General features: G+C 37.7%; 1 protein-coding gene across 3 annotated transcripts in view; it reads left to right on the top strand.

The window, feature by feature from the left end:
* Nucleotides 1-27,461, top strand: part of VPS41 (VPS41 subunit of HOPS complex) — a 189,459-nt gene that overhangs the window by 51,497 nt on the left and 110,501 nt on the right. The gene's annotated exons all lie outside the window — the stretch shown is intronic.

The raw sequence follows: 27,461 nt of genomic DNA, 5'->3' as shown, positions 1-27,461 counted from the left end.
AATTCAGTCAGAGTGCTAAGAGTATAAATTTGAACTTTATAATATATTCTAAAAACTTAAAGGTGAACTTATAAAGAAAGGGGTCTAGATGCATGCATTATGTATTTTGACCGGGTATCTTTTATATGCAAACTCCATGTAAAAATCTATACGTCTATTTAATTGCAAATTCTTAATTATAGTCATCTATTTGGCTTTAATTTTGGGCATTTAGAATACTTCTGTGTTCTTTTAAAATTGTGACAATGTAGAATGTCTAGATGAATTGTTGTTAAAAGAAAAATTGCTGCGTTGTTAGTGAATGATAGTGCAAATTTACGTACTCTGGAAGTTTGTGGAATCCTTAAAGTATGAACCCCCTCATTTAGTGACTAATGTCAGTTGTAAGTACATGCCCTGTCTTCTTATTGAGATGTCAAATGTAATTCAAAGTTGATTGATCACCTTGCTGGATCAGTTTATCTCTTCTAAATATACAAAGAAAATATTTTATGTGACTCTTTTGATGCTTGGACTCTTAGGGGATTATATTGATTGAAAGCAGAGAACCAGGCTTTCTTTTTTAATTGTGATTTGGAATCATTGAGGATGAAGATACTATTGAATTTGAAGCTTGATTTTGGTGTGTAAGGTGTACCTTAAAGGTGTCAAGAACTTCCATGGTTGTGTAAATATGACACAACCGTTTGGTATGAAAAAGGTGCTCATTTTGGGGGACAATTACTACTTTTTTGAAGAAAGCATCAGCACTTGTCAAAAGATCCATCTATTGATGTAGTTTAGAAAGGAGATTACAGTTTCTAAGGCTGACATGTTGTGTGGGAAAGGAAAAGGGATGCCTTGTTTTGCTGAAAAGAAATGGAACCCTGGAATGAGGACAATCTTTGGAGCAACACAGACAGGGAATTATGTGCTCGAATCATACTGATGCATCAGGCAAATCTCTTTGAGGCAAGAGGAATATACTTTTGACTCTCCCTCATCTTCCCCCTGGACACTGGACATGCATCTTGATGACCAAAGCACTTGGTCTTTCAGTTGCCATCCATTAAAATGTGTACCTGGTACTGGGCCAGGGCTCGTTTTTGTGGCGTTGTGCATGCCCCCTCACCTTTAAAAAGATTGGCTGTGGCCGGGCGCGGTGGCTCAAGCCTGTAATCCCAGCACTTTGGGAGGCTGAGACGGGCGGATCACGAGGTCAGGAGATCGAGACCATCCTGGCGAACACGGTGAAACCCCGTCTCTACTAAAAATACAAAAACTAGCCGGGCGAGGCGGCGGGCGCCTGTAGTCCCAGCTACTCGGGAGGCTGAGGCAGGAGAATGGCGTAAACCCGGGAGGCGGAGCTTGCAGTGAGCTGAGATCCGGCCACTGCACTCCAGTCCGGGCGACAGAGCGAGACTCCGCCTCAAAAAAAAAAAAAAAGATTGGCTGTATAGTTTCTTAAATTTCCTGCTCCCATTAAATGAGTCCCTGACACTCTGCTTCTGTCTTTTTCATATTGAATAGAAATTGCAGTGTTTGCTTGCTAAGGCTCATGGGCATATACCATTGGTTCCATTGCCAAAAGTCAGTCCTTGCATCTGTTCCATATAAGCCTTCAGTTATGTCTTCTCTCATGTCTGTTTCATGTCGAGTATATCCTACATCCATCCTCTTTCAGGTAATTTATGGTATAATCCATAAATTTGTCCAAATCTTTCTTCAGTTCTTTTTTCAGTCCTGATTATATGACATCTTTGAAAATTAAGCTCTCCATAGCTTTGCACCTTTTATTTGGCAAGGGAGGAAGAGAGTTCGGTGCTATATTTGCGTGTTTGTTTACCTTACTGAAGAAGTTGATAGTCTGTTTTTGAAAGTTCTCCTTAGGCCATGGCTTCTTCATGATCATTGGCAGAATCTACTGCAGCCAAGCGTATGTCTGCCTAACGACCTGGCATTTTGCACTCCTAAGTACATATTCAATAAAAATACATTAAATGCATATGTCCACACAAAAAACAGTTTGTTAATAATAGTTTAATTCATAATAGCCTCAAACTAGAAACAACTCAAATGTCCGTCAATAGTAGAATGGATAATTGTGGTGCGTTCTTAGCAAATTAAAAAGAACAAACTATTGATAGATTAATTTCATAGACTTAATGTTCAGCCAAAGAAGCCAGACCCAAATGTGTTCGTGTGGTATGATAGCTTTTATATGGTGGTCAAGAAAAAGCAAAACTAAATTATAGCAATAGAGTTCAAATAATGGTTTGACCTGGGAGGGAGCACAGAAGAGTCTTCTGGAGGGCTGAAAATACTGTCTTGGTGGTTTTCTCATGATCTACATATGTAAAAATCACTAAACTATCATTTGAGGTCTTTGTACTTTATATAAATTGTTCCTCAGTAACACACACATACTTGCATTAACACCTATACATGTGTGCATGTCTTTGGTTGAGCTTGAGCAGTGCTCAAATTATCCTTGTTTGTGGAAGCAACCCCTTTCTGCTACTTAATTCTGAATAATACTAAACTTCCTAGGTTGATATCCTGTTCAGAGATCATTTTGTACATCAATCATGACACTGAGGTTATTCCCATGGCTGTATATTCTACAGTTACATAAGAAGGTTGACAGGATTCTGTTTTATACAGCCATCTTTTGTTGATGAAGAATGACAACCGCTAGAGTGATACTTTATTATGCATATTAATACTCAGATTTCAGAATATTTGAAAGAATATTCAGCATATGTTAATTCAAACACTTTGGCCATCAATTTTTTTTGAGATTATTTCTAGATATAGCTTTATGTTAACTCAAAACTTAATTGCTAAAGCAATTTTACTTAACTCACAGAGTAAAATAACGTGACTTCAGAATTCTTACAGAATCTTGGATTCCTTCTAAATTCCCACAATATTTATGCCCATATAACCACATTAATCATAGTATAATCATGTGTCGCTTAACAGTGTGATGCATTCTGAGAAATGTGGCATTAGGCAATTTTGTTATGGTGTGGACATCATAGCCTCTACTTACACAGATCTAGATGGTACAGCCTACTATACACTTAGGCTGTATGGTATAGCCTGTTGCTCCTAGACTACAGACCTGTACAGCATAGTATTGTCCTGAATACCATAGGCAGTTGGGACACAATGGCAAGTATTTGTGCCTTTAAACATACCTAAATATAGAAATGATACCATAAAAATATGGTATAAAAGATGACAAATGAATGATACATCTGTACAGGGGACTTACCTTGAATGGAACTTATAGGACTGGAAGTTGTTCTGGGTGAGTCAATGAAGGAGTAGTGAGTGAACGTGAAGGCTTAGGACAGTACTGCTGTAGACATTATTAACCCGGTACACTTGGGCTAAACTCAATTCATTTAAACATTTTCTTTCTCCACTAATATATTAAGCTTAGCTTACTGTAACTTTTTTTACTTTATAAGCTTTTTAATTTTAAAACTTCTGACTTTATAATAGCACAGCTTAAAGCAAGCACATTGTACAGCTGTACAAAATATTCTTTATATATTTATTTTATAAGCTCTTTTCTATTTAGTCTTTTTTTTCCTTTTTTCCTTTTAAAATTTTTTATTAAAAATGAAGATACAAACACACACATTAGCCTAGGCCTACCCAGGGTCAGGATCATCAATAGCACTGTCTTCCACCTCCACATTTTGTCCTGCTGGAAGGCCTTCAGGGGCAGTAATGCACATGGAGCTGTCATCTCCTGTGATAACAATGCCTTCTTCCTGATACCTCCAGAAGGACCTGCGTGAGGCTGTTTAACAGGTAACTTCTTTTTTTATAAGTAGGAGGAATATATTCTAAATACCGATAAGAAGTATACTATAGTAAATACATAAGCCAGCAACACAGTCATTTATTGTCATTATGAAGTATTATGTAGTACATAATTGTACTAGACTTTGTGTGTGCTAGACTTTGTATGAGTGGCAGCTCACAAGGTTTGTTTACACTAGCATCATCACAGACACGTGAGTAATGTGTTGTGCTGTGGTGTTATTAGACTGCAATGACACAGAGTGATAGAAATTTTCCAGCTCCATTATAATGTTTTTTTATTTAAATGTTTAGGTAAAGATAGCTTGTAAAACATTACAGTCTTATGGGACCACTGTAGTCTATGATGTAAACCAAAAATAAAATTCTAAGCTTCTCAGTCTACCGAATGAACTCCTCCTCTCAGGATTCGTGGAAAACTGGTTCAGGCCACGATGGGAACGGGGATTCAGACATGCCTCATTATATTTGGAATTCTTTTTGGAATTCAGGCACAACTGCCCAGCATTAACATTAAGACAGAGATCTTAAGACTGACAAAACAGAACTCTTTGTAGTGTGAAAGGAAATAAGATACCAAATTCCAACCTGACTCTAATATAGCATCACGTGGCAGATAAGCAGGCCCTGAAAGAAGTCCAAGTATTTTACTCTAATATATATTTCTTTGATATATATTGACAGAGCTGTGCAAAGCTGTCTCTTTTGGGGAAAATTTACATTCTATAGAGAATCCCGTTCCCTTTCCGGGTCTTTTTCTGATCCTGAAGAGAGTAGCTTCAAGGTCTGAATAGGAAACATTTGTCATGTATTACCTCTAAGGCTGCCACCTATGAGACTTCTTCTGCATAGTAAGAACCTTGGTCTTCACAATTCCCTATCTTAACTCAGATATGCCTTTCTGCTGATTCTTTCTGTTGATAACTCTTTCAAGCAGTTGCCAATCAGAACATCTTTGAATCTATCTATGACTTGTAAACATCCCTCTTTCCTCTCATCTCTTCTTTGAGTTGTCCCAAACCATTGGTTTTTCTGGACCAAACCAATGGGTACCTCACATGTATTGATTGATGTCTTAGGTCTCCCTCAAACATGTAAAATCAAGCTGTAACCCAGCCACCTTGGGCACATGTTCTGAGGATCCCTTGAGCTTTGTTATGGGTCATGGTCCTTACATTTGGCTCAGAATAAATCTCTTAGAGTATTTTACAATTTGACTTTTTAGTCAACAGTGGATGTATGTGGTCTCTTGTTGACCAAAATATTGTTATGAAGTGCATGATTGTAGTTACTTTTTCTTTAATAGCCTCCAATTTATTTAAACATTTTAATTAAAAACTTGTTAATTAAGGGTACTTAATTTGAAGCAATGATCAAATTATTATGCCATGTCTCTGTTAAATATTTAGGAGCATTATGCCATGTGTTTTAAATATTTATTCCTTTAAGTGTGCTAGTGAGAGAGCAAAAAACTTGCTGATCAAACATAAATTTCTACTGTTTACCTTTATATGTTTTTCTTTCTTTGCTAGAAATAGAAAATGATGAGGTTTTGCTGTAAGGCACTATGGTAAGAGACATTATATAAATATTTATATAATGGATGATTATGAAAAAAGGGGATTAAAACAAAACAGGAGCTTAGTGGGCATTTTGTGTTAAGATAAATATCACATTTTTGAAATTAATCTCTTGAGGCAGAGGTGGGATGATGATTCACCTTGTCAGCTAGCAGAATCTATTAGTATTTCTATTCCTGTTTTTGATTTGAGATTAAACTAACAGACTGTATTCCTTAGTTGCTCACACCTTTCATGTTCATGTGCTAGTAAAAACACAGACCTCTGTCCATGTAACAGTTGTGTCTCTGAGAACATTTCAGAGTTCTTTATTACTTCCCACATCAAGTCCTAACTATCTAGCTAAGCATTCCAGACCCTGGTCATTTGGTGAAACCTACCTTTCTAATCTTAGTTTTAATTTCTTCCCCTCTAGTAATTTTTATCTGTTCACCACCTTCTAAATATTGCCGTGGGCATGCTTGTTTCTAAGCTTTGGATCACTTCTTTTCTCTCTAGAATGCACTTCTGTGAATCTCCATTCTTTCTGCAAAGTACCTCCCCTGGATTGTAGCCCTGAGGTGTTTTCTTCCTCTAAACTCCTATATTATTACTATTTCACTTGTAGTGTGGCCCCTCATAGTGTCAGTACCAGCCTCACATTCATATTTGAAGTCTTGGAGGATAGTTGTCATGTCTTCTGGTATAACCCTCTCCTCTTCCTCACCTTTCTCTTTTCTCTGGTGCTATTTGGTATCCAGTCAGTATATATTGGCTGGTAATATTGTTGTGAAACAAAGCCATGGAACTGGTGATTTTCTGTTACTACCTTTCAGGAGGGCCTCTGGGAGCCAGTTCTCTGTTCTCCTCTGTATTATTCCACCTTCACTTGCCCATTGGATGTATAATTAGAAATTTCATACTGAGAGCTACTGCAGACTGAATTGTTCCCCACCTCCTAATTCATGTGTTGAAGTCCTAATCCCCAGTGTGATGGTATTTAGAATTGGAGACTTGGGGGGTAATTAACTTTAGATGAGGGCCAGGCATGGTGTAAACTTGGGAGGCTAAGGCAGGAGGATCACTTGAGCCCAGGAGTTCCAGGCTGCAGTGAGTTATGATTGCACCACTGCACTCTCTAGCCTGGGTGACAGAGCAAGACTCTATCTCTTAAAAACAAAAACTAGTTGAAAACAATTTAGATGAAGTCATGAGGGTAGAGTCCTCAAGATGAGATTAGTGACCATATAAGAAGAGACAGGAGAGACCTTCCCTTCGTCCCCCTTCCTGCTGGCCTTGTAAGGACACATCGAGAAGGCTCTCTGCAAGCCAGGAAGAGAACTCTCACCAGAATGTGACCATACTGGCAGATTGAGGACCTCCAGGCTCCAAAACTAAGAGAATTTCTGTTGTTTAAGCCACTGTATGATATTTTGTTATGGCAGTTCAAGCTGACTAATATAAGATCAGAGTCTTAAATCTTACTTTTGGAAAGTAACCCTTATATTTAGCAGTATTTAAGTTTTTAATATATACTTACACCTTGTCTAGTTGCTATGGATAATGTGTAAAGTCATCAAAGTGTAGAAGCTAAAGAGACTTTAAAAGATCATTCCAGGTGTAAAATGTACCAGGGAAAGAAGTGTGATGTAAATTAGGCTTGAGTTGTTCTGGTTATGTATTCCATGCCCACTACTCTTCCACCCTTATCTCCTTGTACATTCAAGACCTCCCTTATGTAGTGAGACGGTCTTATTAGGGCACTTCCCTAACCTAAGTTTCAAAACATGTTTTTGTGACTGGTTCCTCATCTATGAGTGATGATGGTTTCATTTTTCTCCCTGGACTTTGGGACTCAACCATCTTTTGGACTGTGCTCCTGACCTTTTGTTGCTTTCTTTGACTTAGAAGAATTTATTTCTAATATAAATCAGCTCCTCTTTTCTCTTTCCTCTGGATTAATATATGAGTGTTTGGAGGATCACCCATCTCTCTTTTCATGTTTCAGCAAAAGAAATGATCATCTTCTTTCTCTCCTCTCTCTGACAGTATAATCCTGAAGATTCAGTGTTCCTTTAAGCTGCTTAAATTGCATTTTTAATATTCACAACACAAACACCTTTTTTTTTTGAGACAGAGTTTCAGTCTGTCACCAGGCTGGAGTGCAGTGGCGTGATCTCGGCTCACTGCAACCTCTGCCTCCCAGGTTCAGGCAATTCTCCTGCCTTAGCCTCCCTGAGTAGCTAGGACTACAGGTGTGTGCCACCATGCCCAGCTAATTTTCATATTTTTAGTAGAGACAGGGTTTCACCATGTTGGCTAGGATGGTCTCGATCTCTTGACCTCATGATCTACCCGCCTCAGCCTCCCAAAGTGCTGGGATTACAGGTGTGAGCCATCACGCCCAGCCCACTTTTTTTTTTTTATCCTTTACATGGCTTAACCATCTCCTTCTTTGTGTTACCTCCACTTTCCTTTTTTTTCCCTCCACTTCTTGAACATACAGTACTTTTGTCACAATTTTTTGCCTCAATGTCATTTTCCCCATAGAATGCTAATTTCCTGAGGGCGGTTTGTGTAATTTATCTCTGCATCATCAGTGCTCAGCATAAAAGCTAGTGAACTGATAGAAATAAGAAATTGATGGAAGTTGGCTGAACTAATCCATAGTTCCAAATTTGCAAAGTTTCACATATTTAGACTATTTTCCAGATAATCAAGGTTTTTTAATACCTTCCTCTCCCATAATCAGGATTATTGTGTGTACATTATAGGAAACTGTTTGGGCATGACCATCTCTTTGACAGTTAATACAGATGCCCTACATTCATTATTCCCCTAAACAGCCTAACTGTTTTGGGCTTATTCATAATGTGGCCAGTGTGATGTTGGGTGACTATTCATTGAAAGAATCTTTGGAGCAGATCTATAAACTTAAGCTACGTATCCTTGAACAAAGAACAGTGCTCTACTCTTGGTCTAATGGTACTCACTTATCGACCTGAAGCAAATACCATCTGTAGTATGCTGTTCTAGATGTGACATCGTTAATTGACAAGCAGGGCATGTATCTTTTTGATATGATCAAAGTGGTTCATTGTTGGCTCAAATGTGCCAGTGCCTGTAATACTTGTTTAAGACTGATTGACAGGTCTCAGATTCTTGTGTGTTTAAAGAACTTGTTTTCTATATTTGAACTCCATATTTTGAGTGATAAGAGATGTGTCAAAGGATTTGAGAATTACTTAAGTGGAAATCATTCTAACTTCTGATAAATGATGCCAAGGCAAGTCATATTTCCATTTGTCTGCATTAAAAAATAATCTCAAGTTTGTGGGTTAAGTATTTATAGATAGCTCGATAATTTTGATGCATTAAAAAATAATCTCAAGTTTGTGGGTTAAGTATTTATAGATAGCTCAATAATTTTGATGGCTTCTATGCACCAAAGTGGCTAAGAAAACATGGTCAGAATTAAGGATGTTTCTCTCTTTTAGAGTAAAGTGTCATACTTACAGAATGTTTTAATGTCTGACCCTTTAGTGGTAACTTCATTTAGGCGAATATCCCTTAAATAGCTAAAATTGAAAATGCTCCTTCACTGAATGAAATTATCGTGGTATTTCACATATTTCAAAGTCAGGGTTGAAGTAATTTTAACTTTGTGGAACATGACTCTGAATTAGGTAGTAGACTGGGGCTTAGTTGTCTGAAGCCTTTGGATTTCATTCTTTAGTACAGGGTACTCTCAGTTCTGGTGCTTCTTTCTTTGGGGTTCAAGGCCATCGTTGCAAAGTAAGAGCTTTAAAAGGATTATAAATAAGATGTAGACCTAGGGGAGGAATCTCCACCTTTGCAAGTGGGAGATGGCGAACCTGTACAAAGTAAAATTTGAGGTGAATCTGGAAAGATGCATGCACATTTTCCAGGTTGTTATAGTGGAGTTAAGACAGTGGTAACATTCTTCTTATGAAACAGGGAATCACCAAAGGGTGAGGAACATTTACCATGGACTTTTTATCTTCATATATATTGTGTTAATTATCTAGTAGTATCTTGAGAATAAGGGAGTGGAGAGGAAAGAATGGATGGTGAGATGCAATAGGAGCAAATTATTTGGCAGGTTTCGCCAAAGGACCAAAGGAAAAAGAATGGAGTGATTTTAGGGGAGTGTCTTTGTGGTGACTGACTTTGGAGTTCAGAGTATTTAGGGAACTAAATGAACCAGAAGGATGATGGTAAATCAGATGTCATGGACTAGAAGGCAGGGGCTTTGTATGTGGATAAGGTTTGAGTGTCTGTGCATATGGTTTAACAACAAATAATTTATACCTTGAGTTTGTTTTGTTAATAATAGACTTCTTAGTTTCTGGGAACCATGACAGGGTATATTTCAAAATGATAGTGTATACTTCTTTCTTAAACAAGCTCTGTTTTTCTGTTTGAGTAGCTTTGTTTGAGTTACCTTCTCTAGAACTTATTTATTTGGCTATAATTCCTAATGTTTTTCATTTAATAGGATTATGATATATTAGGATAGATGAATACTTAATGGATATTTTTCATCTATCCACTCAAGACATGAAGTTCTTGTTACCCACACAACAGGTTGGTTTGATTGCTGGGCTAGGTATCAATGACCACAACCAAGGAGATTTAGTAAGATTTAGTATTTAATAAAGGGATTTTATTGCTTGTAACAATAAAACTATCCCTGGTGGAGAACACCAGGGATAGTTCTCAAAGCAGTGTCTCCCAAAGCTGGGGACTGGGTCAGGTTTTATAAGCATAGGGTAATGAGGTGTGATCTGATTGGATCTTGCAATGAGGTGATGCTGGGAGGCCTGATCTGACAGGATTCTGCCTTGGGGTAATGCTAGAGCTCCATCTGATTGGATCCTGGATCCTGTTGTGTGGTGTTCACTTCTTAATTCATCCTGCTCTTAGATTCCCCCTGTGGTTGCATGCTTGGTTCATCTGGGCACGCTCAGGTTACATGAGCTAAGGGTCCATGGCAGATGAAAATGCACGACTTTGTTACCCACAAGTTGAATCATATTGTTCTGGTGGGACTATACTTCCACAACCTTCTTGTCATTTGGTTGCCCAATCTTTATTTTATATTTCTATTAGGATGAATTTCATTATTTCTGTGGGCAGCTATTAAATCTTAACACTTTGACTTTTTTTTAAGTTTAATTTATAGTAAGGAAAAAATCATATTAAAACTAATTAAAATGGAATAATTCATACCACAAAATATACCTTTAGAATGGCTAAAATTACAAAGACGAATCATACCAAGTATTGGTGAGCATGTGGAGGAACTAGAATTCTCATACACTGCTAGTGGATGTACGATAGTATAACAACTTTGGAAAACGGTTTGGCAAAATTTTGAAACACGAAACATACACCTATCATACAGTCCAGCCTTTCAAACTTAGGAAATGAACAAATATACACCTACAAAGATTTCTATATGAATATTCATATCAGTTTTATTTGTAATAATCTCAAAGTGGAAACAGTGTATATGTCCATTTGCAGATGAATGGGTAGACAAAATGTGGTATATCCAAACAATGGCCATTCAACTCACAATAAAAAGGAATGAACTATTGATACGTGCTAAGTATGGATGAATCTCAGCTCTATAGTGTTAAGTAAAAGAAGGCAGATTCAAAAGGCTACATATTATAATATTTGCATTTAGATAACATTCTAGAAAATGCAAACAAATCTGTAGTCACAGGAAGCAGATCAGTGGTTGTCTGGAGTTTCATCTCAGAGGAAAAGAACTAAATGCCCCATGGAGTAGTCTAAAAATCTGATTTCATTTTACTGATGTGGAAAAAAGATTAATATATTACTCAGGGCTCTCTTCGTTGCTCAGTGGCAGACATGTGTGTGAGTCCTACCCTAATCATATAGAAGGAGTTTCTTACAGAAAAAAGCAGGTTTGTTACTGCTTTAAGCTGCCCAGGAACCAATTTTTCAGTGTCCCGTACACATAGTGAGTGATGTGAAATCTTTGGGTGGGGTTGGGATATTGTTACTGACTCTTTCCTTCGAATAAATTCTATAGAAATCACCTGCACAGATGCTGTAAACATTTTTAGGGTTCTTTTGCAGATTGCTACATTTCCCTGCAGTTAGGTTACACCGAAATATGTTCCCACCAGCAGCCTGTTTATCATTATATCTCATCACCAACATTGGCTGTTATTATTTGAAAATTCATTGCCACTTGGATTTCTAGAAAATGGGAATTTATCAATTTAGTTTGTATTTTTCTGGTTACTAATGAGGCTGTTTACTCTTGAGAATTGTTAGTTTATATACTTTGCCTGTATATGTGTAAAGTTCTAAATTGATTTGTAATTAAAAAGTTCATTGTTTATAAGCAGAAATAACATTGATGGGGTGGCTCATGTGTTGGCTCAAAATCAGAAGAATTAAGTCGCTACCAAGTCAAATTTAACACTTACCAGTCTTCCTATTATTAAATAAAATCCTATGATTTGCTTTTAGGAAAACATTCAATTTCACACTGAATTAATATTTTAAATCTGAACTTTTTTTCATTTGCTTGTGCACTTGTTTTGATCTTTAAGTTATTTAAAAGCTTAATTAGAAGGTGTTTGTACCAAGTGTTAAGAGTATATATATTTTTGTTAAAATGTTACTTACATAAGGAACTCTTTACAGATCCATAAGGAAAACCCAAACAACTCAGAATGAAATTGGGCAAATGACATGAACAGGCGGTTCTCAGAAGAACACCAAATGCTCAGTAGCCGTGTGAAAATATCCTTCATTTCTATAGTAATCACAGAATAATAAGGGAAATGTGAAGTAAGACAATATGGTACCATTTTATACCCATCAACTTGGCAAAGCATTTAAAAGTCTGATCAATACCAGATCCTGGTGCTGGGCCAGGGAATTGGGAGCTGTTCTCCAGGGGGGAAGGTATAGAAAGTCTGGACACAACTTCTTATTTGAAGAGTGACAAATGTCTGCTAGTCTGTGGGCTTATCTTTCAGTTTCCCATTTATGGTGTTGTAGGTTCAGAAATTTTTTTATTTTAATGCAGTAAATATGTATCAGTCTTCTCATTTATAGTTTGTGTTTTTTGTGTCTTCTAAGGGAAAATTGTATTTGCTCCTACAAAGTTATAAAGATGTGATACGGAAGGCGGCTAAGGAAGTGCTGGGAAGAGAAGAGCATGTCTGTGGCTAGGGCTCCACTCCTGGGCCTATACCTAAGGACCTAGGTGAGGACAGGAATTCCTATTTTCCTGCCCAAACGTTGCATTTCCGGAGATCACCCTGTCCTGCCACCACCGCCCACCAACAACCTGTGCCTATAAAAACCCTGAATCCCTAGTGGGCAGAGACAAAAGCAGCTGGACATCCAGAGGAACACATCAGCAGAAGAACACACAAGTGGGATGCTGAGAGGAGTACATTGGTTGAAGATCATGCCAACAGGCACCAGCAGACACCGGCACCCTGGCCTGGGAGGTTGGAGGAGAGCCTGGGCTGCTGAGCAGCCAGACTTCAGGAGAAAACCATCTCCCTTTTGGCGCCCCCATCTGCTGAGAGCTACTTTCACTCAATAAAACCTTGGACTAATTCTCCAAGCCCAGGTGTGATCCGATTCTTCCGGTACACCAAGGCAAGAAACCCTAGGATACAGAAAGCCCTTTATCCTTGCGATAAAGCAGGGGGTCTGATTGAGCTGACTAACACAAGCCACCTACAGATGGCTAAACTAAAAGAACATTCTGTAACCCACCCCCACTGGGGCTTCAGAAGCTGTAAACATTCACCCCTAGATGCTGCCATGGGGTCAGGAGCACCACAGCCCGCCTGTCTGCATACTCCTCCTAGAGGTTTGAGTAACGGCACCAAAGAAGTGAGCCACATTGCCGTCACATGCCCTGTGAAGGAGATAATGGAGCTTTTCTTGTTTCAATATTCTCTGTATGTCCTTCTAAAGTTTTAAAGTTTTGTTTTTTACATTATCTTCACTTTTCCTCAAGAAAAAAATTCTCCCTGGACTGTGAGAAGAATTTATTCCTTGATATTGTGACATACTGAAGTTCTTATCTTGCCAGAAAAAAAATTAAATGAGTCCCCTGAACCTACTGATTTCCCATTTTCTTTCCTTAGCGCCTGTCCAGCCCTTGACCCTGTTGCATTAGTGGAATCTACTCTCCCAGATTGGATATAGAAAGAGCAGCCTGGGCGACAGAGCAAGACTCCGTCTCAAAAAAAAAAAAAAAAGAAAGAGAAAGAGCAGTGTTGTTGGAATGATTAGAGAAGAAACTCTGGCGGGGCGGTAATGTCCAGCAGAAGGATGGTTGGCGGGTTCTGAGGTGGCAGCACTGCATGCAGGCCAGGCTTGGGGTCAGACGCCAGCCAGCCGTCCCTGCCCGACGTTCATTAGCTTGATGTGTTACCACACTTTCTTCATCTGTAAAGTGTGGATCATAGTCATACCTCTCATTTAGATGATGGCTTTGAGAATTATATGAATGAATACATGTAAAATATGTAACACAAGGCTTAGTAAACGTTAGTCATTATCAGAAGGTAGATCAAGCTAAGAGTCCAATTGAACATGTTTACTACACTTCCTGAAGAACTGTTATTTTTGAATTTATTCATATGGTTGGCTTTAATAATGTTCAGTTGTATATAGGGTAGGGAAACCGAAAGGGAGGTAGGGAAGAAAGAAAGAAAAACGAACGGAAAAAAAGAGAAGCTTCTGCGACACACCCGTTCTTACACCCATTTTACTGCCTCCCCATCCCTCCGCTCCTGTGTTTATTTGGGAGGAGTAGGTATCTTTTATCGCATGACACAAGTAGTATTTTAAGAACATTATTAAGCTTGAGTAATTAGGTGTGTGAAGTCGATCCCAGTGCAGGTCTAGTGAGTTGACTTCAGAAATGTCTGTTCGACATAGCAACATTGCAACATGGCTTGTAAGATGCTTCTTTTGAAAAGTTTTGAGAGACTACTTGGAAAATGATTTAATGGAGATTGATAAAGCAATGTTTTCACACTGGAGGGAATTATAACAATAATTTCTGTGGTGGAAGTAGAGCCGAATTTGTGAAGTGTTAAGTGGTCTTTCTTCATCATATGTTGGAAAAATAAATTAGGCGTTTTCTCTTTGATTAATAACTTGGTCTCAATTATTTAAATTATTTGTACTCCCCACCCTTTTTAGATAAGTGACTTTTACTGACGTGGAAAACAAGGGCTTTACTCTCTCAAACGTTTAAATTTTAGGTAAATAGAATGCATTAGCATTGCTGCAGCCATTATTAAATCAAAAATAAAAGTGAGAAAAATAAGAACACACCTTTACTCCTAACAGATTTTCCCTTCATCGTTGATGGTATCATTTACGTGTATATTGAGAACTTAAACAGGGATATTAATGGGCCCTGCTGAGATGTTCGTAAAGCTCTGCAGCCTTCATGGATCTGCTATATATTTGGCTTTCTTTAGCTGCTTTTATTAGTGGAGTTTGTCCTCAAAGGCGTGGCATAGCAGATCCTTAGGATTAGGATAGCCTAAGGATCTGAGTCTAAGGATCTGAGACTTAATTTTACAGAATATTAACATACTTATAATTTCCTTTTTAGTTATATGGTCTCAGGGATGACAACTCCGTTTCTGTTGCCTTACTCTTAGAGAAAAAAATTTATTACACTCCTAGGAAATGTTCTCTGGGAAAAAAGGAAAAATTTTGTTTTCTGGAACTGTAGTGTTAGATGCCCTGTGGACTAGGAATCTTAAGGATATGGCCAACTACTGGAGGATGCTGTATTTTTTTTTTTTTTTTTTTTTTTTACCAAACCCATTTGGATACTAAAACATCAGTGTTTATTTCTAGGCTAAATTATCATTTAAAATAGTTCAGATCAATTGGGTTGTGTGATGTATGAAAATGTCTATTTTGTGAATCACAGTTGGAATGGAAGGGATTGTCTCTTCTCCACTGAGTTCTGGCTCCACAGACAACACTAAACTATTCCCAGCAAGGTCCTGCCAGTGGGACGGCCCTTTTCATTATTAGACAACTTATCTTTTTTAAGTCCTTGTTTCTTTTTCTGTGTGGTCTACTGGGCCAGACAAGGCGAAGTCTCCTACTGTTTTTTAATCTAAATACCGGGCCCAAGAAAAAGCCACTCTTTGCCTAGTTGCAACGACTGTGTTTCCAGACTCCTGATGAATATTATCTCTTTAGAAGGCCTGTTCTCTTCTACCCTCAGTGTTTTCTTCCGTCTCTGTGACGTTTTATCCTCTATCATCTGCCTTCATTATTCCCCATATATCCTCCTGATGCTTCTTTTAACTTGTTCTTTCCTTTGCTGGTTCTTTATATTGCCATCATCATCCTTGTTCACGTCTTTATTGAATCTCACCTGGGTTATTGCAGTAAAACCCAACTGATCTCCCTGCCTTGTGTCTCCCCAATCTCTCTTTCACGCAGCTGCCCAAGTAATCTTCTAAAGTAGTACTGGGATTTTGTTATTCCCCTCCCTGAAAACACTCGACTGACTCCTTGATGCCTGTGGAATAAAACAGCTCTTCTGGGCGGCACTCAGGACTTCTGCTTTCTGTCATAACAGTGGTCCCCTGCATTGCACCTACACTGTATCCAGACTTCGTCCTTTGGCTCTCGTTGGAATGCACTTTCTTGTCTTTGTTTACGCAAATTATTGGTGTCATCTTCTCTGTTACACGGTCCTTGATGACTCCATGCAGAAGAATATGTGTTTGGTATTCATTTAGTAATTGCTACTTACTCCTTCAGCAAACAGTCTCCAAGGATGTGCTAGGGATATTAGATAAATAAAACACAGACCCTGTTCTCAAGTCACTTGTGGAACAAACAATGGTTTGTAATGTAATGTGTTAAAGTATAAAATAGAGTTGTGTTCAAAGTACTGGGGTCACAGACTCTGTACACATCTTGTATTCGGGCCATTTTTTTTTTTTTTTAAATTCTCTTTATATCATGTTGGGTGTTTGGTACTATTAGTTGTTGTTTTGTTAAATGCGGTTATTAATGAATTCTTCTGCATTATTCCCTTGCAGTAATCTGGTGACTTGGTCATTCTGTGTTTCTCTATCACTCTTTCTTTTGTATCTTTGTTGGATATATGTACAAGCAAGGAAAATATTTACTTGGTTTAAGAACAAATAATTTTTTAAATCATATTTCACATTGTATGTCACCATTTTGAAAACTTAGTTGGCTTTCATTTGAGGTTACTTATAGATGGAAAAAAAAGTTTGATATTCTTTTTAACAATGATATTCCAGTAAAGTGGATTGTTTCACAGTGGTATCAGAACCAAGTGTAGGGTTTGGTTTATGGCAGGTGCTTGGCAATTCTTCGTTGACAGTGTGAGTACTAGAAAGAGAAACTTTGTTGGCTCCTTATGTCATTGCTCAGACTGGTTTTGATTTACATAAAAGGTCCTATTAGTTTTCTCTCTCCCCTGCCAAATTTAGTATTGTAAACAACCATTCAAGACATCATCGGGAGACCACAGTGCAACTTGTCCAAGGTGTTGATCTGAACTGTTAGGGAAATTTAACTTTCTCTTAGTAGCGGTAGGATGTGGCCATTGCACACTCTGGGAAAAATGAGCTCCAACTCTAGATTTACTGTTCATCCACCTCACTGTACAGGACAACTTTAGGATTTGTAGAATCCCAGAAGGTGACTCTCTTCAACCTGAACGTATTTCAGTGATTTGTAAGCTTAATAAGGGCAAGGATCACATTTGTTTTGCGTACCACTGTGTATTTGGTATCCAGCACAGTCCCTGGCATGAGAATAAAAGAGATAATTTGTACCAAAAGCCTCTTTTTTTCTTTTTATTGAAGTAATGTTTTGAATATTTCCCAGATTGTGAATAACTATCTTGAGTACATAGTCAGTGTCTGGTGCCATGTGCAAGCCAGGTTTCTGCCATTGTCCATGGGCATGTGGCAGGCACGGGCAGAAGATGAAGTTTAACAAGAATAAAACAGCTCAAGGAATCAGCAGTATGCCAGCCTTTTAGGAGGCAAACCCTTCAAATCCTCCCTGTGCTTTTAAAGGTTGTTAGGATTTAGCCAACGTCTATCTAATAAATCTTCTGTAGGCGGAAAGGCCGTTCTGTGCCCCTGCCTCTGTTGAGGTTCTACCATCCTGGTGGGTGCAACAGCAGGGTGAATATCTGAGCCTTTTACCTGTCAGCCATGCACACAGGGCCGTTGGTCTCAGGCACAGAGTAGGGACAGCAGCCTAGGGCTTTCGGGGTCAAATGAAGTTGCAAATGGTCATTGCCTATGGTCTCATAAGTTTACAGCATATAAATGCTCTTGTGGGGGAGGTGGTTAAAAACTCTTGATTAGAGGAAAAGTTAAGGAAAAGAGCAGGGATATTTTAATGAATAAGCAGAGACTGATTTATAAGTATTCTCATAAATAGAGAAAATTTAAGCTCCATTATTAAACAGGGATGATGTGGATGGGCAAAATTATTTTCTTTCCAAACAAGATGACTCTTCCTCAGAATTTCTTTCCGTTCTTCACATTCTCAGATGATTTTTATTTTTTTTAAGATTATTTCCAAGATGTTAGAGTTTAATCAAGGATGTTTATATTCTAGTAGAGTAATTTGATTTTAGATCATTAGAATGGGAGTTTAAGTGGCTCAAGTTCCCTAACAAGTTTCCTAACAAATTTACTTTTTTCAGTCTATGTTAGAAGTTAGAGAATATTAGGGCTATACGGAGATACATATAAATGGTGCAGTGGTATATCTTAAAGTAATCATTTTATATTATTCACTTTCATTTTGTAGCATCAGGGCACAGCTCTGATGAACCATAAAGCCACTTGAAGCACTGCAGCTACTGTGAAATCACTGGGAAGGAATCGTCTGCAGTTCAATCGACTGTGATATTTGGGAAACATTTGTGCACTCTTGTATTAGGAGTATAACACTCATCATCTCAAATAGTAGACATGTTATTGTTTCATATTATTAAGATAGCAGTATTGGTATGACTAATTTTTAGCTACTATAAATACCTTTTGCTTAGAAAGCAGCATTACTTATATATATAAATAGAGGTGAACTTTTTAAAGTATACATTTATAGTAGATAATCAGTAGTTGTTTTTGGAATAAAAGGATATTTCAACCACATTTTCATGCAGTATATTAAATATAACATAACCTGGCCATGCCACATTTTATCACTTACCCCTTCTGTGTATAAATTGCTGCCTTTTGAATTTCCTAATTATTTCTCAAGTTGGAATGAATTGTTACTGAGAAAGCATTATTTCCTCGTCTGTAGAAACAGCAGCTTCTGTTAAAATCTGGATTGTCTTGAAAGAGCTTCAATATAATATAGTCATTCAGTTTTAAAGGTGTAGAGTCATCTTTAAAACCTCATAAGAAGACTTTTTTGCATATTCATGTTAATTCTGAAATATAATTAGTGTCACGGGGACATGATTACCACATGTGGACTGTCAGCTCTTCATCAGCTACTCAAATCTGATCAGATCTTTTCAGTTGAGTATTGAAAACCTTGGGTCCCAAAAGAACAGGGGCATGTCAGAAGTTAACTCTTTCCATTGAACTTAATTGAGGCTTTATCATCCTTTAAATTTTTTCTTATTTTTAAGAAAATAACATTTTAACAAAACTCTGCCTCTGCTTTTATCCCGCTCTGTAGTTGTCTTTTTCTGGAGCTTTTGTTTATTTATGTATTTGCCTGTTTTCTCGTTACATGAGATGTGCTTCAGCCTCCGATTGTGGTTCTTGTTCTCTCGGGAGCTTCATGAGCTTTTCTATGCCAGATGCTGAGTTTAAAGTAGATTTCTGCTCTCTTGGGCTCACAATTAAGTGCCAGAGACAGGCAGCAAAGTGAGTTATTGTTCTGAAACAGAAATGCTTGGATAGAGACTGATGTGGGAACACACAGAGGGGTATGCCATCCTGCAGAAAGGAAGTTAGGGGCCTTCCCATAGGAGGTGATGCTTGCATTGAATCTTTTAGAAAGAGCAGGAATTAGCCAAGTGGTGGGCGACAGAGGCTGTGCATGGCCTATTCTAAGCCGAATATATAGAGTTAAAGAAAACATTTTAAAAAACCGGGATGTTTAGAATCTTGTGAATCTTTAGGATCTGGCTGGAAATGAGCCTGAAGAGATAGGTGGAGCCACACGATGAAAAATGGCTTTATCAGTAGGACGACTATTATTTTACTATTCAAATGAGGATGAAAGGGCAGCTCTTAATAATTATACCTGGGCAGCAGTGACAGACACTGACAAGGGCAAACTGGGATGTATGGTTATTCTGTTTAAAAGCCATATTAAGGAATTTACTTTAAACAGAGTAGCAACATGTGTAATTTGCTTTTAGAAGACTAACTTTGGGATTCGCAGTGTGGAAAATGGGGTGTTGGAGAAGACGAGTGTGTGTCAGGGGATGTGCTTGTGGGGCTTGTTTGGGGAAGTGGTGTGAATTAAGAGACCGTCTGCTATAGCAGTGGGAAAAGGATGGATTTGAGAGGTATTAAGAGAGATAGAAGGATAGGACTTAGTGACTTTTGATTGCTTGTTGGGGGTGTGAGGGAGAAAAATTTCTCTGGGATGACTCTTAGTACTCTGGCTTAGATAGCTAAGTGGACTGAGGGTCATTAGGTGAAATTGAGAATACAGAAGAAGGCACTGGTTCTGGAATTGACAATTTGACATAGAGCTGTAGAGTGGTTGTTAATGTGAATATGCAGCTCTAAAGAGAGGCCTGAGCTGGATTGAAAATACTGCTGTTTAAGAGGCAGGGTGAGGATCTACAACCTGGAAGGGTGACTGAGAAGTTGTGAGTAGAGGCTGGGTGCGGTGGCTCATGCCTGTAATCCCAGCACTTTGGGAGGCCAAGGTGGGTGGATCACCTGAGGTTAGGAGTTCAAGACCAGCCTGACCAACATAGTGAAACCCTATCTCTATTAAAAATACAAAAATTAGCTGAGTGTGGTCACGCATTCCTCTAATCCCAGCGACTTAAGAGGCTGAGGCAGGAGAATTGCTTGAACCCGGGAGATGGAGGTTGCAGTAGGCCAAGATCACGCCATTGCACTCCAGCCTGGGCAGCAAGAGCAAAACTCCATCTCAAAACAACAACAACAACAACAACAGTTGTGAGTAGAAAGGCAGGAAGGAAATGAAGAGAAGTGGGTGTAATGGAAGCCAGTGGAGGAGAGTTTCAGATGCCAGAAAGTCATGGGGACTGAAGGACATCCACTGACTTTGAAGCTAAGAAGGCTTTGGCAACCTTACCCCCAGCAATTTTGGTGGTGTCATTCAGGTAGAAGACCCATTTCTTGTCTACTAGTAAATGGACATACAGAATGAAAGGAAATAGGCAGCCATTCCTTTGTATACTTTGGATGATTGGTTCCTTGGAAGTATCTTTTCTCATCCATTGGCAAAAATGGTAACTCGAGCAAGAGAATAGTGAGACATGTGTATATATATTTTCCACATCCACGCTCATGAGGAATGAAGTACATCTAAGGCTGGCCAGCCAGGCTTCTTTGTTGGTTGAATGACTGTGACGCAATTTAAACAGTATTTGTAATACAAAAATTGGTTCTTTTTTATTTTGTAGTCTGGTTCTGGATTCTTCCTAGATACTTATTCAATTCTAAGTGTAGTTATTAAAAAATCTACAACCCTCAAACTGTAAATATTTTAAATTGGTTTTGAATGAGAACAAAAGGGGGAAGGAAGATGAGTTGCTGCCAACACAGTGGCGATTCTCAGCTGTTCAGGGGCAGAAGGGCGAGGTCACCTGAGAAACTTGTGTACTTCAAGTGCAGGAGCGGTGAACTGGACCAGGGAGCGGGTGGGTCTGGTCCTTTTCACTATCTTTTCCCGGGATGAAAACATTAAATGGTTTTACTATTTCCATGAAGGAAGTCATCTCTTCTCACTTTTAAGCGAAAGCCAGCAGTCTGTCTGGTAATTAATATGATATTTCCGTTTGCTAAGGGGACTGAAATTTTCAGCATCTTAATTTTCGTTTCTTTCATTTTACATTTAATGTTTACTTTTGCATTACTTTGTTTTAATTCTGAACTAGTTTTTCATTATATGTTTAGTAATCATTGTTTCTGTTTTTTATGTTGAACATTTAAAAATCTTCATTTACTTAACATTTATAACATATCCAGAATTTAATATTGTTGTGACACCAGACTAGGAGTGTATTCATTATTTTTTCTTGTAGGATTTTTGTTCAGTCTCTTTCCTAATATTTGTGATGATTTTTCACTTGAGAGCTAAAGTCTTCTCCCTCATTTCCCTAAGGGGAAACATATTGTAATAACTGTCATTAAATAATTTCCCCACAAACAGTGTGCAACAGGTTCATGTTTTTATATCCTGTTTTTTGGTGGGAAGGAGTACTGATGTGCTAGGTAAGAATGATGGATTTTGCTTTTGTCATTGGGCCCATAAATAACAAAAATATAACAGAAAATAAAAACATAACAGTAGTTTACTTATTTTTTTACTCAACAGTGTTTATATAGCTCATTGTTGTCAATGCTGAGGGAAAAGAAAGTTGGAAGGAAGCAGTGGGTCAGCAGCATCAGTGACACAAAGCAGTCAAGGATGGGAAGGCTGAAAGAATTCCCTGTTTGCTTCAGCCTCTGAAGTTCTTGGCAACCTTAGGGAGAGCAGTTGGTGATGGAAGGGTGGACAGTAGCTAGCTGCCATGCTACTCAGGAGTGACAGTGATGGGAGGCCCCGGAGCACTGAGTGGATGGCTCTCCTAGGGAACTGGCTGGAGCCCTTCTATCTTCCCTTTTGCATTTACTGAACCTATATTGTGAGACTTTCAAGAAAGCTTCATGAAAGTTCTCCAACTTCAGGATTGCTTGTTTGATTAATATATTCTCCATCTTGAATCAAAGAAGGTTTAGTGCTGGAGAGGAAATCTTAAAGCAACTGAAAAGATTGGAGAGTTTATAGTTAAAGAATATATTGTTCTGGCCAGGCGAGGTGGCTCACACCTGTAAATCCAGCACTTTGGGAGGCCGGGGCTGGAGGATCACCTGAGGTCAGGAGTTCAACACCAGCCTGGCTAACATGGTGAAACCCCGTCTGTACTAAAACTACAAAAAAGTTAGCCAGACTTGGTGGTGCACACCTGTAGTCCCAGCTACTCAGGAGGCTGAGGCAGAAGAATCACTTCAACCAGGAGGCAGAGGTTACAGTGAGCCGAGATCACATCACTGCACTCCAGCCTGAGCGACAGAGTGAGACTCTTGTTTCCAAGAAAAAAAGAATATACTGTTCTGGTTTTAAAATAAGTCAATGAGAAAATAAGTATTTGTATTTGTTTCTGTTTTGTTTCGTTTTGTTTTGTAGATGTATAGAAAACTTGCTATTAGGTGTGTTTTTCATAGGCTTCTTAAATCCAGGTGGAGGTCTTGCTTCCCTTGGGTGCATGATCAGTGGAGAGTAAAATAAGCAGTAAAATGAGCTTTTCCCAAGTATGAAAGAACAGACGTTTGCTTTTCACACATGGAGTGTAAGTGTGGCGTGCTTGCTAACTGTGACTAAAGAGCATGAAGCTGCATAGGCAACCATGTGGATGTGGGATTGCTAACTAGTGGGTCTCTGAGAGAACGAAAATGGAATCCTGTCTTCTATTTCTTATTCATTCCTCTCTGTGTCCGTGGGGATGCAGCATTTTTGAAGGAATCAATTATCCATTTGTTAGTCAGAGGAGCCTTACAAATTATACATTAGCAGATTGATTTCTTGGGTTCACTGTTGGGGGACTGATAGCTTAAGGTGGGATGATGAGGAGTGTCAAGGGAAAAGAAGTTGCCACAAAGAACACCATTAAAAGCAGCTTTCGAAATGACCGTGAATTTATTCCTAATTGAAGAGCTGACATAATCCATACTAAGTGTATTTATTTCAAGCATCTTACATTAGGTCATTGATTATCACATGAGGTGTACATGTTGGTAATTTTGCCTTTTCTTTAAATTTAAGAACTCAAGACCACCTGTAGTGGACCTAGATTTAGAAGGTGTGTGCTGGTCCTTGCCCCCTCCTGCTTACTCGGACTTCTTTTTTTATTCCATTAAGGAAACATTTTTGTATGTTCTATAGTGTCAGCTTGACATTATTGATTTTTGAACAAACTCACTTATATTGTCCAGAATTCCAAACATGTCTCCATTAGTAATAAAATTGTAGCTAATGGAAAATACAGCTGAGGCCATTTTTCTCTGGTCTTCTTTTCTCTGGTCACTCTCTCTTTCCTACATTTATGCCGGTATTACATCTTTGCAAACACACACCCCAAATTGTACATTTAGATGTGATGCTTTCTGCTCATTGCTGTTATGGTGAAAGGTTTAGGAAAATCAGGCATTTTAGCTATGTAGAATCTTGTACTGGAAGGTTTCCCTCTATGTTTGGGAATATCTTGTACCCTCTCTCTCTTTCCTGTTTTGTTGTTGTTGTTGTTTTCCTGTCGTTGCTGTTTGTTTCTTTGTTTTCAGTATATAGAAGTGACAGATGTGTGTAAGGCATGTGTTTCTTTTATAGGAGGAATGATTATGGATGCCAGGCTAGTTGCATGCAACATTGACAGTTGTAATATTGAAATCCTCTTGTTTATTTGTTCTTTATTAAATGTTATGGAACTGTTATGGAAATGGAATGTGCATAGTAATGGTACTCAGTTATCATTCAGAAATATGCATGTGAGTTCCTGGAATCCTGGTTTTAAATATTATATTTAATATCTGGTTTCTTTTTGTTTTTAGATTAATGAATTTGCTACCTTGCCATATTTTAAAACTATCTTCTGATTAGAAACAAAATAAATATTTTTTTTGTAGAAATCTAGTAAAACATAGAAAGGAGTAACCCAAACAATAATAACTTAGCACTCAGATATAACCAATGCTAATATTTGGGAGTATCTGCTTCCAGTCACATAGGTGATATACAAATACTCTAAATATAGTAATATTCGGCTAACCTGGAGTTAACCAAACTTCAAAGTTTGAGAGCACAGTTCTCCTGACAACCAAATCTACCCAAGCCTTCTGACACACACTGCAAATTCTGGGGATTCCCAAAACCACCCTGATATTTGATAGGTAGGAGACTCACAGAACTCACTGAAAGCTGTTGTATTAATGGTGCTTTATTACAGGGAAAGGATACAGGTCAAAAATCAGACAAAGGAAGAGAGAACATATAGGCTACAGCCTTGGAGGGTTTCAAATGTAAAGCTTTCATTGTCCTCAGTATGCGCTACCCTCCTGGTATAGATGTGTGCTGACCAGAGAAGCTCCCCTGAGCCTCAGTGTTCAGGATTTTTATGTAGACTCTATTACAGAGGCATGATCGATTGAGGATTATTCATGTGGTTAATCTCAGCTGCCAGGTTGACTAATACCACTCTGACCCAAAGCCCCCACCCACTACGTGATTGGTCTTTTTGCTTTGTCTAGCTCCCACACTAATACGATTGGGTATGGCAGGCCTACCCTAATGTTTGGTCTGGCCAGCCGCCTGCCTTTGACTTAAGATGTTCCTGTCGACACAGAAGCCAAGGGCAAAGACTGAACCTCTCATTGGACAAAGCCAAATACCTTAGTACATAATACCTTTTTGTTAACTTAATTTCTAAGAATTATCATTTAGATGCTTTGCTTTTAGAAATTTAGATAATTTCTATTTTTTAGTATCTTACAAAAGAAACTTGTTGTGAAAAGGCCCTTGTGAAAAAATCTTTTTGCTTCTCTTTGGTCATAGTAGGTAATGTATATTTTAAATAATTTTGATACGCATTTTCAAATACCCTTCAGAAACATTTTCCAATTTTAAATTATTACCAGCAGTATGAGTATCCTTTTTTGTGCTTCTTTGCCAAAACTATTTTTAAAAGTTTGCTATTTCCAAAGGTAAAATATATTGTTTTGGTTTTCTTTTTTTTTTTTTTTGTTAAATTGACTCTTATTCTTGTTTACTTACAATTTATGCACGTTGACTGTTTACTTGGTTTGATTTTGGTGACTAAAAAATTCAAATTTATTCAAAAATCACTCCAAAGAAAATTTTAAAATGTATAATAAGGTACGAAGATGTTTGCAGTCTCCATGACATGGGGTAAATATTCTTAAATATCCTTAACCTATAATGACTTCTTATAAATCAGTTTAAAAATTACAGACATCTCAAAAGTAAAATAGTTTCTGCTCCTGGATTCATTCTTAGAACCGATAGCTTAAGACTGCAGTTTTTTTTATGGCCGGGCGCGGTGGCTCAAGCCTGTAATCCCAGCACTTTGGGAGGACGAGACGGGCGGATCACGAGGTCAGGAGATCGAGACCATCCTGGCTAATACGGTGAAACCCTGTCTCTACTTAAAAATACAAAAAACTAGCCGGGCGAAGTGGCGGGCGCCTGTAGTCCCAGCTACTCGGGAGGCTGAGGCAGGAGAATGGCATAAACCCGGGAGGTGGAGCTTGCAGTGAGCTGAGATCCGGCCACTGCACTCCAGCCTGGGTGGCAGAGCAAGACTCCGTCTCAAAAAAAAAAAAAAAAAAAAAGACTGCAGTTTTTACTGATGTCTTTTCTCTCCAATTCTATTTAAAGTGACCCAAGAAATGGAGAATATTTATACTTTCACTTTGAAACAGAGAAGGGAAGACTGTAGTAAATAATCAAGTACTAAATAATGTGATTGCATTGATTTTGGGGAGGCATAAATCAAGTATAATTTATAATAATTTAAAGGTAATTGCTAATAAGATAAAAGTAGATCAACAACATCTAATTCTTGGATAGAAAAGAAAAAAATTGGAGTAATATAGCAAATAATAAAAAATCAAATGGGGACACATAAAAACTGTAAAATAATGTAGTAACTAAGCCAATACTAAATGGATCAGATATTCTGTTACTATTAATTAAAGAAAAATAACCTTAGCTTTGAAGGACACATATTTTACAAAATGATGAAAGTGAAAAATAAAAATGTGAGCAAAATACACTGTAAAAAGCCAAACAGAAATCAAGTGTGTTGGCGGTAGAAACTAGAATTTAGAGCAAAAGAACATTAACCAGCAGAAGGCATAGTATATTGATTACATTTACAAGTTAAAAGGAAGATTGAGTATAATCATTATACCCTTTGATATGCCAAATTATAGGGCATCTAATATCTGGACCAAAATTCATTTGAAATTCAAGGATAAATGAACAAAACTACAATTGGAGTAAGAAGTTTTTAAAACTGTTTTTAAATCAGTTTTGATAGATGAAGGAAGAAAACAGTAAGTATATAGAGAAATTAAATAATATAAATAGTGTGATTTAAAAATACATATTTTGAGCCTATAATAGAGAATATACATTATTTTTGAAATTATATCTTAGGAATAATTAGAGAAATTATTAAATTTCTAAAAACAGATATTATACAAACCACATTCACAGACCACAATTCATTCACACTAGACTTTATTAATAACTAGATTAATGGGCAAATACAGCATCACCATCCTTGGAAATGAAACAAAATGTTACTTTTCTGAAAAAGGAAATAATTATTGTAATTACATGTTAACTTTTGTCCTTCGGTTTGTGGCCAGTGATAATCAAAAGCATTTTATTATATGACTGACAAATCAGTAATTACAATTATTAGGTAGTATATTAAAGTCTGGAAATTTCAAGATGGTGAACAAAATTGTTCTAAAATTAAAAAGGAGAAAATTAAGGAATAATAATAAGAAATTAATAAAATAGAAAAATTTTAAAATAAAACAAATTGATGAAAATATTGTTTCTGCAAAGAGGCTACCAGTACAGCTGATATACACCTGATAATGATAATCAAAGAAAAAAAGGAAACAAAGTACTTATACCGGTAAGGTATCTGTATATTTGCAAACATGAAATAGGAAAAGTAATAGTACCTACCTTATAGAATTGCTG

This window comes from Trachypithecus francoisi, unplaced genomic scaffold (assembly GCF_009764315.1).
Source record: "Trachypithecus francoisi isolate TF-2019V2 unplaced genomic scaffold, Tfra_2.0 Lachesis_group4, whole genome shotgun sequence".
NCBI classification, from domain to species: domain Eukaryota; kingdom Metazoa; phylum Chordata; class Mammalia; order Primates; family Cercopithecidae; genus Trachypithecus; species Trachypithecus francoisi.
Note: the sequence above shows the minus strand (reverse complement) of the source record. Positions and strands in the feature narration are given on the sequence as shown.